This window comes from Ailuropoda melanoleuca, chromosome 7 (assembly GCF_002007445.2).
Source record: "Ailuropoda melanoleuca isolate Jingjing chromosome 7, ASM200744v2, whole genome shotgun sequence".
NCBI lineage: Eukaryota > Metazoa > Chordata > Mammalia > Carnivora > Ursidae > Ailuropoda > Ailuropoda melanoleuca.
Window position 1 is genome coordinate 70,666,410 of NC_048224.1, and position 12,704 is coordinate 70,679,113.

A 12,704-nucleotide genomic window follows, 5' to 3' on the forward strand; every position below is an offset into this window, starting at 1 on the left:
CTGGAGGTCCTCTGGGCATCTCACGACACACTTCTGGGAAGTTGGAGCCCCCTCAAGTAACACATACTGCCAAAGGCCTCTGTCAATGTAGTGACCCTTATACCAGGCCTCCCCGTTGTGCAACACGCAATTGATTAAGTATAGGATTTTACATCTGTTTCTACCTCATTTCAACTCTTTACATTTCATTTTGCTCATTCCAGCTCTTCCTTCCACCTACTGAGCTCTTTTTAAATGGTGTTCAATAATCTTCAATATAATCTCTCCTTCCCAGCTTTGGGCTATCTAGAAATTTGATATCTTCATCCTCACCTTCTACCAAAACACTTGGGGAACAGGGTCATGTACAAGGTCCTTTGGCATGGTAGTAAGCCTTCTTTCCAGTGCAGCACAGATCGATTAATTAATACCCTTTGATACAGTCATTCTTTTAGCCAAGAACCCATGTAACTATCATTCAGGTTACATCACTCTACTTTGTCCATAAGGACATGGTTGGAGATGTTGCCAAAAGTCTTGGCAAAGATCCCTCTTCCACCCTCAAAGGCATATACATACACACACATACACCCCTCTACCTTGGTAGAAAGTTGGGGAGATTGCAATTGCTTTAAAATTCCAAATGAAAGATGAGAATGCCCAACTATCTGGCTCTAGCCAGCCTAGGAAACTCAGGCCTGTTGTTTACACCTGGGTTTCGTTGCAATAGTGCCAAACTGTCAGTCAAATACAAATGAAATGTTACCAGACAACTGTCCCATTTTGTTTTATTAATTTTTGAGTAGACAGGCATGGTATCAGAGCAACAATTAAACACAGTTCAGTGTTAGCATTAAATAAAACCTAAAACAAAGCAAATCTAATACATTTTAATGAAATGCATAGCCATGATTGCCATGTTTGTGCGAGTGGTAATTAAATAGGAGTGATAAGACATTCACAACAATTGAAATAACCTTCTTACACAGTAAAAAACTCCTGGGGTTAGAGGTAGGTAAAGAGAGGTCCTAAAAAAGGAAGAAGCGATAGGGGAAGGGAATTTGGACCATCTAATAAGGTCAGGTCTAAGAGTAGGTTTTGCCCTTCTTTAAATCAAGCAATTCCAAGCACGGTAGTGTTTCCAATCCCTGGAGGTGGATGAATTTACGAGCTAGGAATTTGGGCAGGGAGAAGAGAATCTAAGAATATCTGTTTGGTTCTTCTAAAAGTAACCAAAGAATTTTAAAAATCAAAATCAACTAAAATCAACTAAAGCTGATTTTAGGAGGATTACTAAGATACTAAGGTGAAAGATAGTGCCTCCCTCAAGAATGGCAAGCAACAAGAGAAACCAGACCTCCCTATGTAAGATTTCTTTACCAGGGAAGCAAAGAAATCGATGATTCAGTTAAAATCATCCAGGAAGCTTTTTAAAAATTCAGACACCTAGATCACTCCAAAGCCTGCAAAATCAGGATCTCAAGGGAGGGCGTACAGGCATGTGTATTTTTAAAAGCTCCCCAAATGGTTCTGATAATCACCCTAACTGATTATCTAGAACCTTGATGTATTCAAGGTTTATACCTAGGCGTGATTCAGAATTGCAGCCGAAGAAAGGAAAGATTGGGGAAAGCAAGCTGAGGAAGTAAATTACACAAAGTGTCACAATGTCGGGGCGCCTGGGTGGCTCAGTCGTTAAGCATCTGCCTTCGGCTCAGGGCATGATCCTGGCGTTCTGGGATTGAGCCCCACATCAGGCTCCTCCACTGGGAGCCTGCTTCTTCCTCTCCCACTCCCCCTGCTTGTGTTTCCCTCTCTCGCTGGCTGTCAAATAAATAAATACAGTCTTTAAAAAAAAAAAAGTGCCAATGTCAATACGTGTCATAAAATTTAGTCAGATGGCTTTCCTACCACCTAGCACCTAGGGAAAGGGCACTCTCACTGACACGGTGGATGGAGAGATTGTTTTGATGCAACGTGGAGCAGGCTGAGTGGGATGTCAAAAGATGAGGTTTTGGAAAACACAATTAGGCACCTGAGTCAAAGGGACAAAATGTTGTAGGAGGTGAAAGGAAGAGAAAAAAACAGAAATGGGCCTTTTCAAAATCAAATCAGATTAATCTTGCCTCCAGCCTCCACATGCCAGAGCAGTTTCCAATTAACTCCCTTTCGGTAGGTCCGTTCCTCCTCTTCCCTTTCCCTGTCATAGGCTACAGGTGGAAACTGTGTTCGGGGAAGGGGTGCTCTTTCTGCCCTACATGCCGTTTAACCTGCACCGTGCTGAAGCTCTACAAGATACACCGGGCGCTTCGTGACCTGTGTTGTCTAAGAAACACATTTGAATTGTTCTGGTCACAGTTCTAAGAGATTTTAGAACGGCTGGCCAAGATTTGTACCGTCATTCACCTACAGGTGCTGGCCTGCAAGCTTCCCCTCAGGGAAAGGAGTGCACTGTACCTGAAAGGCTCACTGGGCCACACAAGCCATCATCCCATGTACTCTCCTTTTGAATCTTACTTGTCAGCCTCTCGTGAAATAAGCACTTCTGTCTCCCCCATAACCATCCCATCCCCAAAGAGCGGCAGAATCTGTTTTGCCTCTTTCTGTTGTTCCCCAACTACAGTCCTCTGCCCAGGAGCTCCTCCAGTCACTTCCATCTATTTTATCACATTTTCATTGGTCATTGACCTCAGAATGTGAAATCTCTGAAGAGCAGAGGTGGGGCGCTGGGAAAGTCAGTGGCTGAAGAAAAGTCATCCACATTTCCCACCAGCAGTTCCAGGTTATTTTTATCAGTTGAGCACCACGAGGACATCAGAAGCCCAAGGAATACCCACTGCACAGCTCGCCCCCCGTTTCATGTCTCTAGCATCAGCAGTCATCCACCTACTGCTCCCCCACACAAAGGCTGGAAGGAAACATACCGCGTACTACATACAGGTTTTATTTTAAATCAAATAAGCACAGGGTGCAGACTATTTATACAATAGACACACGATTTGCCTTGGCAGGAACTGTGACTTACTATAGTACTGAACAACTCCTGGTGCTCTGTTGAGGCTAGAGAATAAATGTAAATAGGTTGCCTCTAACACAAATGTGGCTGGAAAGAAAATGGATAGAAAACTGAGTCAGTTTTCATTCCAAGATCGACCACTCAGGTTCTGTTGTATTTCTTGGTCTCTCAGATGGGGAATGATTTCAGGAAAAACAAAGGGGTTTTCTTTTACAATTAGCAAAGCAGAAATTCCTGTCTAACATTTTTCACAAGTGGGTGTTGTGAGGAGAGTACTGTAGTGAAGTCTGGCCATGTGATCTTGGGCCAATCACCTCAACAGGCCTCAGTTCCTTGACAAGAAAAAGAAGAGCACAAGACAAGGTCTCTCAGTGTCCACTCGGCCCTAAAGCTGTCTGGCGTCCCAATTCTAAAACCTTCAAATAAGGAAAAATGAGAATTAAAAACAGGAAGCCAAATTGAACAGTCTGGTCACCCAGCACGATGAGTAACTGTGAGGTGGACCATTGCATGGGTGGCTGGACGTCACAGATGGTGGAGTGTATTATTGTTCCCAATTATTCAACCTCTTCCCTGGAAGAGGATTATACATCTCCACCTACTGCCATGTGACACCTTGTGGAGAGAATAATATTTGCCAGTTTCACTGACAATGGCTTTGAGCACATGACTTGCTCTGACCAATGAAACAGCAGATGTAATGCATGCACCATCTGAAGTTAAGAACTTTTGAATGCTTCTGAGCCCTTTTCCTCTTTCCCTTATGTCATGAGGATAGGGGGGCTACTGAAGGCATCATGGATCACAAAATGAAGACGATGCAGGGAGCGGAATCACAGCCAAAGAAGAGCTGCCGATGACATAGCTATGTGAATAAGACATACAAGCCACCAACGTGTTGGGTTGCTTCATTATCTGTCTTACCTAGAGAAAGCTGACTGATCCACCACCCACCACTGGGCACATCTGATAAAGACTCAAAGAATGACAAGAATTGCTTGGCTATCATGGACTCTTAGAATGGAAGCTCCTGGCCACAGCCACCTTATAATTCAGATAGCACCAGGGATGCCAGAAATATAAAACAATTCAAATATGTAACACCAGCTGCCTCCCACAGGAATTTGGGGATGGCATGATACTGCCATCCGAGCTATGCCCTCAATTCACCACATATCTAATAGGAGTCCAACGTGATGAAGAGAGACCCTGGTCTCGCCATCCAGAGGCCCCAGGATACTGCCTGATTGCAAAATTCCTTTAGGTCTACAGGAAACCTTGATCCTGGAGCCAAGTCATACAACCTTTGAAATCTCATGGTAGTTCTCCATTCAGAGAGGTCTGTGCTTATATTTTTTGTGGTTGTTCATCTAGTGAAAACACAGTATTTAAACATTTCTCAAAGAACAAATGGTTTCTCTAGCTCAGTACGAGAAACACTGGACTCAATGATCTGTAAGGTCCCTTCCAACCCTGAAATAGGTCAATCTTAAAGCATTATCTAATCTGGACATAATTCTCCCCACCATTTCACAGGTGAATACCATATCTATTAGTGGCACACATCAACCTGATGCAGCAAATTAGGGCAGAAAAACAGGTGAATTTTCCAAATGAATTGACAGCATAATTTAGGTAAAACGAACATGGTTATAAGGCAAACCTGTCCCTACTTAATCAGACTTGGTTCAGAAAGTAATGTGTATGTTACTTTAAGAGGGAAAAAAAATCAGAATTAATTAGATTTACAATCTGTGAACATAGTCGAAATAAAGAGCTCAAATCTATTTTTTTCATTCCTATATAGCCTGAGGGCAATAGCCAAAAGAAATTACTATTAAGTGTGAGTAATGCAAAATAGATTGTGTGCGAATTTCAATCTGAAATGTGTGAATTTAATATACAACTGCAAATTAAGAAGTGCCTTTTGATTTACAAAGTAGGCTTGGTTCTTACAGGGAAAAAAATCTATCCTACAGACGACTCCAAGACGGACTAAGAGACTGCACGTGAACCTGGAAAAACAAGGGGGAATTATGTAGCACTGGGAAGAGACTGTGACTGCAGAACTGTGTCATCATCTATGGCACATACGAATCAAACCACTGAGAGGAGCACTGTGGCTGTGTCTCCACGGCCAGCCGTGGCCAGGGCAGCCACCATCCCGGTAGAGCACGCAGGCCAAGCAGTTTATCAACAACACTATAACCAGCAATCACAATAAGGTGCCTTGAAGCGACTTGGAAATAAAAGGAAATGAAATTTGTGTTTACTTAGACCATGTCCATAGACTAGACACCCAATTTTGCTCTAGGTTTTCTGCTTAGGAGCGGATTTCAAATCCAAGCCTTGCCATCATCCTGCAGTGAACACGTTTCTTCACATCAGTGTTCCTCAGAACGGTTTTGCTTGCAGGGTCACAATGAGGAAAGGAGACCTTCTTGTACGATTATAGATTCTCCTCGCCCACTGGGGATGTGAGAACCTACAACATACCAAGTACAAGAAGCAATGATTACATTGCTCCCTACCCACAAACAGCAGTGTTTAAGAACTTGCTCTAATAAAAGGCAACCGTCACTCGGATACAAGTCACCAGGAAGATGACGGCTATCTCTACCTGGATTAGTGCTCCTTCCCTTGCCACCTGCCAAACTCCTCTTCATGCTTCAGAACGTGGCTGACATCACGTCCTCTGCGAAGCCTTCTTTGTCCTTTTCCTTCTCCACACCGCTTCTCAATCACATGCTCACTGTTACCGATGCATAGTATTGTGAGAGGGTTTGTTTCCAGGCTTTCTCTAGCAGGACAAGTTCCTTAAAGCAGGAGTCCTATCTAGAATCTGCTGGGCATTCAGTAAGTTGAATGACTTAATAAAGGTCTAAATAGACCTACATACATAATCTTTCTATAAGATTCAAATTAGAATAGATGGGGGAAAAAAAGTCTTGGCTAGATCTTCCAGACCCCCTTCCTACATAATCCCTCACGCATTGCATAGAAAACCTCCTATACCCGGAAAACCTTGGAAAGCTCCACTCTATGGAACCTGAGACCCTCTGGCATCATGTAACACTTTTTCCTCCTTGTGAAAAGCAAGTGGGGCTAACAAACTACAACTCCAGTGGGTGATTTTTAAGCAAGATACACAAGGATCTTGTGATCCTCCAGAAGGTGTGCATGTATTTGCAACTAGAAAAACAGCAAGTAGCTTGTAAATTCCTGATATAAAGAGCCTCTTTGTTGAGAAATCATGCTTGCTTTTCTGTTTCTATTGTAATAGGGAGAAATGTGATGGTGTGCTAACTGAGGCTAAGAAGAGTTCTAATTGAGTGCTACCACTAAACTCCAATTTTTGGATCAGGAAAGGTATTAAAAGAAGTGAGAACAGAATCCTCTCTTCCTCTTGCCCCTACCACGTTTGCTAGAAAAATAGCCAAAGAGTTCTCACAAATGCCTGGCAAAACACTTCTATGTACACATGTCTACAACCACTAGGTAGGCCATGCCAGTTCTGGGGTTCAGAACCTTCTGGACAATTAAAGAATCTCACTTTTAGCAAAAGGCTGAAAGCAGTGTGGACATTGCCTAGATAGGGCTCAGGCTGTATTTGTCAGGGAATAAAAGAGTAGTACAACACTTTGGTCTATTTCTGGTGTCCTCAGATTTCTACTACACTGCGATAAAGGTACTGGAGTAAAGTCTAGCTCAGAAAACAGAGTGGTCCTGATTTGGAAGGATCCCAAACAGCCATTCACCCCGAGTCAAAAATGCCTCAATGCGAATCAATCTGACCCTGTTCACTATGACTGGCAAGGGTTAGGAATATTATTCATGCCTGCATCTACTTATTTCAGAGGGATTGACAAAGAGCTAGACTAGGCATCCAGGGCTGCTTTACTTGCAGAGAAAAAAGAAAAAAATTCACACAAAATAAAAACAGCTAACCAGAGCTGAGCTGGTAAACTGGCTCTCTAAGGGGGTGTGCAGAGGCAGCCTTGACTTGGAGTGTTTGCTGACTTCCGTGGTATAAATACGCCCATTGAATCCAATTCCAAGCTATCGATGGTTAGAACACTTGCAGCATTCCTTAATATTCAGCAACTGGCTCTGGGAAAGCCTGTCGTGTGCCAGCTTAGCACACATTTACCGAGGATTTCTTACAGTGCCAGAAATTGAGAAGCACTTCAAATTCAGTATCTCATTTCATCTGCCCAATGGTCCTGTCTACTTATCATCTCCATTTTCAGGCAGGATGACAGAGGCACAGAGAGGATACAGGATACGTAACCTGCCCACAGTCACACGGTTTGGAAGTGGTAACACCTCTCGTGATCCAGCCAAAAGCCCCTTGTGTAAACGGCTGACCGATCTCTAGCGAGACAGCAGGAGTGAGGCTCTGTCCAGAGTACACGCAGTGAAAATAAGACCAAACGTTTGTGGTTCGTGGCAGGCTTTGCTTAGTCACAGAATACATGAGGATTCCTTCCCTTTGAAAACTCCATATCCTGCTTCCTCTAGTCTCCCTTCTAATCTGCCTCTCAGACCTTAACACTTTCCTGTTAGAAATGAAGGACCTCTGCTCGACTCTTGCTTCTCCCTTCCACAGTTCCGTTCGCATTTAACTTTGAAGAGCCCTTCTCCTCCTCCATGAGCAAGGAGAGGCCAGCCAGGAACAGCATCGCCTTAGGCGGCCCCGAGCCAATGGAAAGAGCAGGGCAACAACAGACCCATCTGCAGGGGAAGGTTTTAACAGAAGCCACAGAAACAGTTGTGGACATCGGCACAGGGATCCCTGAGAAGTGAAAAGGAAGAAATGGACAGTGACATTCACATCGTATCTACAAGTGAGGAATTACTGTAAGACTGGGAAGAGGAAAACTCACAACAGGAATTACACTTGTACCAAGGCATTCAAGGACGATCGCAACCAGACTGAGCAGAATTGGGGAAAACCGCCGGTGGGACTGACTGGGAACTGGAATTCCTGGGCACCTGCGGGTCAGGGACGCAGGCCGGTGGAAGACCCAGTTCCTAACCTCCTGTAGCTGTTTCTCCACTGTTCCAGGATTTCATTGCCAAAAACAGTGAGTCTCTTACTAAAAATTATAATATCTGCAACTTAACCTTGAAATAAATTTCCTATTTCTTTAAAAACTTTCCAAATGAAGAGGTTCACAGATCTAGCCAAAGGTATATGAAAACTTTTACATAATTAGTGAGCATGATCTTTTAATCATTTTTAATGGAGCTCATGACTTATAATTGCAGCCAATGATTTATTTCTTCCACTTGGATCTATACACTTTTGTGAAGTAACTTTTTCACCACAACAATCATGAAACTAAGCACTGAAATACACTGAATCACTGTACCCACTGAGGCCATGGAGTAGATTTAATCTCATGACTCTCAGTACAAATATTCGTCATAATTTTTAGAGGGCATTTTGTACCAATAAAATTATTTGTCAGTGTTTTCATATTTACAGTCTCTAAACTTTCTAACTTTGTGAATATGGTTATAATTACTTATAAATGCTACCATAAATTACAAATATTCTGCAAACCACCAATATAGTCAGAGTGGAAAACTCACAAATATCTCATTGATGGAGAGGCATCATCACAGCAGTTTGCAGAACACTGTTCCAGGTTACCAGTGACAATGACCAGCACAATCCTGCCCCAGGAGTCAAACAAAATGGGGCCAAGTCACGACTGACTTATAGGCCAAGGGCTTTTGGGAGCCAGAAGAGCAGGCACTGACTTGATTTCTATAAATATTGCTTTTTAAAAACTACCTTAAAAATCTTATAAGCATATTTCCTTTGTAAAGTATAATTATCATATGGAAAAATACAAGGTAAAAGGTAAAGTATCCCCTCATACAAGAGGTTTTTCATTTTGGTTTGAATTAAAAAAAATTAGGTGTTAATTCTTAAAAGGAATTCATCAATCATAAAAATTTTTCCTAAAATATTAAGAATTCATTTACAGCACTAACTAGCAAAATACATAAGCAACTGGTGTGCTTTGAAAAGTACAGAAAAGATGTTTCGTTTTCATCCCACATTAAACAACTCAGGGGGAAAAAATGATAGTCTCCACCAAGAACAGGAGCTAAAGAGGTTATTTCTTGTGATTAGCAAATATGTATTGCACACAATCCTCTAATGAGACCCCAAGAAAATGGCACCTTTCTCTTCCTGTGAGTACTTCTGAACGTGGCTGCTAGCTGCCTTGAGCACCCCCTTTCCTTTGTTGCTATGTTTCAGCAAATCTCTTCCAGAGTCACTCTGGTGTATGACATGCTGTCCAATTAGCTGGCAACGTATTTCCTTTTACCTTCACTGCAATGACCTTCCTTTCTCTAGGAAGATTTCATACAGTCACCCTGCTGAATTAAAACTACACAAAAAGCTGTGCTCGCAGAACGACTGCCAGGCAACACAAACCTGTTGAACTAAATCTCAGGTGAGAAGCATTTCTGGAGAGAGATGAGAACAATTACAGTCGTTTCCCAATAAACTGTTAATTTTAATTCAGAATACAGTTATGTCTTGCTAGAGTTTGTAAGCACAGGTAAAAACAAAGAAGATAATCTATAAGAATGTAAGCACTTTATGAATGTATACATGTATATTTGAATATGTGTGCATATTCATCATGTACATAATGGATCCCCCCCAATAGTTAATTTCATTTGATGTCTGATGGACCCACATTTGTCACCGGTGCTATGAATTTGGGAAGGCAGTACAGAAAACGTCAGTGCACTGTGTTTTCAAGAGAGCACACTGTTATTTATTACAAGCTCTTTGCAGAGACCTGCTTTGAAGAGAAACAAATGAAGCAAGTTCTTTCAGTAAAGGCAGAATAACGTATTACACCAAATTCAGAACTAGCTTAGATTTTGAAATATGGGCTCTGCATTGTAAACCGAACTGAAATATTTCATCCACATTTATCTTTGGAGGAAAAAAGTTTAGACTGGGGAAAAGGCTTTTTAAAAAAAAGGCTGATGGAATTCATGACAAGGGTTCCTAAGGCTGCTTGGAAACCAAATTGTTCTTAAAAAATAACTTTGATGAGTTAAGTGCAAATGAATCAGAAACATATGGATTAAATTTCCCTTAAAATACACAAGGGTTTAAAAATTAGAGGAAATATGCCTGGTAAAGTACATTTGAGAAATGTTACAAAACATATTTCAAAATGTTTGAAAAATAGCTTGAGGTATTTTACAAATTGCAAACGAAGCTTGATTCATCCATCTCTAATTACATAATAATTACTAACACTATAGTTTAGGATTTATGTTCTGTAACACAGTAGTCATACCATGATTAGTTATTTGTCTAAAAAAGTTATTCAAGATGTGCTAATGGAAAGCATTTTGAACATTCAGAACTAAACTCAGCTCTGGGGTAGCACTTCGAACACAGACAATGAACTGGGGCCAAGTACACGGAGGTGGCTCTCCTGGTACTTGACAGTGACCATACATACAGCTAATGACTCTGGAGCTGTCATCCAGTGGGCAGAGCACTGTCAGGGATCTTCTTAATAAAAATAACTGGTAGAGCTTTATGTCGCTTAAGTTGGTGGTCTAAATACAACTCATGGAAACTTTCAGAATGACTGGTTCATATAATAAAGTCTGTCCTGCAAAACAAGTAGCTGTACATTTACACTCTGACACAGCTCTGACAGTGACATTCCCCAATTCATTTTAATCCCACAACACAAGAGCCTAGAAGTCTCCTGGTAAAAAAAAAAAAAAAAAAGCATTACAGGTGGGGCGCCTGGGTGGCTCAGTCAGTTGAGCATCTGGCTCCTGGTTTCAGCCCGGGTCATGATCTCAGGGTCCTAGGATGGAGCCCCACATCAGGCTCCATGCTCAGCGGGGAGTCTGCTTGGGGGTTCTCTCTCTCTCTCTGCCCCTCCCTCCACTCTAAGTAAATAAATAAATCTTTCCCCCAAAAAAGCATTATAGGAAAGAGAAGGTAAGAATGAATTTTAAATAGCCTCAGAAAAATGAGTGAATATAACATTTATTTCAAGAATTGAGTACTTTTGCATTTACACTGTTAAAAGGAATCTTGGAATATGGCAAACAAAGGAATAGGCTCTGGAACAAACTGACCTAATTCCATCCCTTCTTCCACTTCTTAGGGGCCAAATGACTAGAGCAAGTCACTCTACAAACCTCAGTTTCCTCTTCTGCAAAAAAAAGAGTAATGGTATATCTTACAGCTAATGTACAGATTTAATAAAACAATATAGGCAACGTATCTAGCACATAGCAAACATTATAAATGTTAGTTCCAATCTCTGACGTCAATTTCTTATTAAGTATCACTAGCTTGGGTAAATAATCGTATTGGCATCATGCTTCATCAGGCTTAAAGGTCCTTAAGGAACGTTTTTGCTGTCTGGCTTACTTTCTTTAAAGCTTATCTGCAGCATTCTTCAAGATCAAAAATAGATACAAGTCTCATTTCCCAGTTCAAAATGTGATCTTGAAAATACATGGTAAAATTTCTCTGGGTTCGGGTCTTCACCTGTAAGATAAGAGGACTGCACCAAGTCATTGCTCCCAATTTCATTTGCCCTGGGTTGCTGCTGAGCGTCTCTCAAGACTTATATGAAAGGTCCAGAGAAGACCTTAGGAGAATTAAAATTAGAGAAGAGTTGGCCATAGGCTTCTCTGATCATAAAGATAGGAAGTAGCCACTGAACACAATGCTCCTCTCCCTTGATTCCTTTCCCACGTGTACTGGTGTGGCAGGAGCAGCGGTGGTGAGTAAGGAGCCGGACGCGTCCCGGGTGAACCCCCGTGTCTGTCTGGGCCAGCTGCAGCTGCCTGAGGTCATGTCCAGTCAGGGAGGGAAGAAAGCACGCTGGCCCTAGCCTCCAGAATCCAAGCCTGAGTTGATAGCCCACGCTTGCCCTTTCTGGCTATCCATTTGCAAGGCAGCAGCTGACACTGGCCAAGCAATGCTCATACCTTCCCCCCCAGTTTCCAACTACCTCCCTGGCTTCTCTGGGCAAACACCCCAACATTCAGCTAGTCCACACTCCACCATATCAGCTAGTCACCACGTCACATCACCAGGCAGCACTGGAGACCTGCACTGGAGAAAGCAGCAAGGACAGAAGCGAGTGGGAAGACTGTGGCCACAAATGTTTCCTATTTTTTGTCCCATTTTCCTAGTTCTTTTCCTTGATAGGCTTTAATAGACCAAACCCTCAGTAATGGTCACAGCAAGATGGGCTGGGCCCTGGAATTGATGCTAGGCGCTTTCCAGCTCTAATATCCTACAATGACATGACAACATAATCAAGCATAATCATCTACTTCACACTTGGGTCTACCAGGAACACTTCTGGGAGCCAAAGATAAAGCTCAAAAGGCCACAGCCTAGAGAAATGACACAAAGCACCAAAGCTCAAAGACTGTGCAGCTCCCTACTCCTCCTCATCCCCAGATGGCCATACTCCTAATTTACCCACAATTCTAACAAGCCCTTTAAAGACTGTTTTACTGGGTTCACTACAGACTGGAGGTAGGCATCAGAAGAGGAATAAAGGTGGTCAGCCTGATTAACAGAAGAGTAAAAATGCTATTAAGAGCAAACACAAAAACTCAAAGACCATTTAGTCACAGGCAGAAAAGCCCTGCTCCCCACCCCCCCTCCCCCACT

The 12,704-nt window shown here is 42.3% G+C and overlaps 1 protein-coding gene across 1 annotated transcript in view; it reads right to left on the reverse strand.

The window, feature by feature from the left end:
• Positions 1-1,014: 1,014 nt before the first annotated feature.
• The window catches only part of KATNAL1 (katanin catalytic subunit A1 like 1), a 92,190-nt gene continuing 80,500 nt past the window's right edge, over positions 1,015-12,704 (reverse strand). Inside the window, exon 11 of the mRNA XM_034665032.1 lies at positions 1,015-5,480. The gene's annotated coding sequence lies outside the window, so the exon portion shown is untranslated. The remainder of the gene's footprint in view (positions 5,481-12,704) is intronic.